Source organism: Nannospalax galili, unplaced genomic scaffold (genome assembly GCF_000622305.1).
Source record: "Nannospalax galili isolate Female #2095 unplaced genomic scaffold, S.galili_v1.0 scaffold764, whole genome shotgun sequence".
Classification (NCBI taxonomy): domain Eukaryota; kingdom Metazoa; phylum Chordata; class Mammalia; order Rodentia; family Spalacidae; genus Nannospalax; species Nannospalax galili.
In genome coordinates this window covers 649,112-650,543 of record NW_008351635.1, presented here as the reverse complement: position 1 = coordinate 650,543, position 1,432 = coordinate 649,112, and positions in this window count along the sequence as shown.

Genomic DNA, 1,432 nt, shown 5'->3' with positions numbered 1-1,432 from the left:
AAAAGAAAAAAGCTTCGGATTTTCAATTTTTAAAATGATTGTGTTCTAAGGACCTGGATAGAACATCTTGTTGAGGTCACTTTAAATTGAAAGATAGAAAATGCTTTTAAATAATCTTAAATTTATAGATAAATTAACAGAAGTATAAGGAATATTTGTGACAAAACCAAATAAGATAAGAATCTATGGAAAGAAGATTATTTAAAACAGAGCTTGAGAGCATTTATACAACAAGGAAAAGCAAGCTGTGTTTTTTTCATATTTACAAAGCTCGAGACAGAATAAAGTCAAGGATCCTTTTGCAGGTTAGAATTCCAACAGATTACTCACCTTAAAAGAGTATTTACCAAAGGGCAAGAATTCCCTGACCCCACTCCAAAGAACCACAAAAAGTAGTTCACAATATCAAAACTTCATGTCAATCAACAAGAACTATTGATAAATTATTACTAAAGGCTAGATCTCATATAGTGTGCTCCCTCAGCTCATACTGCATTGGTGGTCAGATAAAACTCCAGCAGAGAATTTGTTGAAAGTAGTCTTAGTCTGGTAATGCCTCCAAATACCTGGCAGAATCAAACTCTAATTCTACGTTGAGCAACCCACATTTATTCAAAGTTTTATAGAGCTTTGAGAGGAAGAGTATAATTGATAATCAAGAGCTAGTAGTTACCCAAGGGCAAGATGTATTTTATGACAGGCAACACATAACAAAATCAGACCCACACAAAACTGGAATACTAAAGTTAGGAGGTATAATATTTTGACCATTTATGTATAATATATATGAAGAAGTAAAACAGAAGTTTAATATTATGAGTAATGTGAAAAATAATTTGTAGAAACTATAAATACCTCCAGTTATAGAAACAGCATAAAAATAAAATCTAAACAGATATGCATAAAAGAGGATTAGAGACAGCTGAACAGAAAATAAATTAACTGAATAAAAGCACAGAGGAACTGATCAGAGCACAATGCAGAAAGGCAGATACAAAGGCACAGGAAAAAAAAGAAAATTAACACAACCTAGTATTGCTTCACTAAGAGACCAAGTAAGACAAAAGGTAGACAGTTGACTGGCAACTTCCAGAACTAAGTGAAAGTATTATTATAAATTTAAGAGTGTCAAAATTTATAACCAAAAGGAATACTGAAATTGTAAAATGTTATTTTTAAAAAAGGGTGTCTTTAAAGTCACTCGCAAGGGGCAGGAAGGTTTAAGGAAGGGGATGGGAGGACAAGACAAAGAAAGATTATAGGAAAGGGTAAGTAACACTAAAGGAACATTGGGAAAAGCCATGTGGGAGCCTATTGCTTTAGAAGAGTCTTAAATTGAGAGAGAAAGAGATGAGAGAGAGAGAGAGAGAGAGAGAGAGAGAGAGAGAGAAAGTTTAAATGGAGTTACCACATACAGGAGAATAATGCTTCT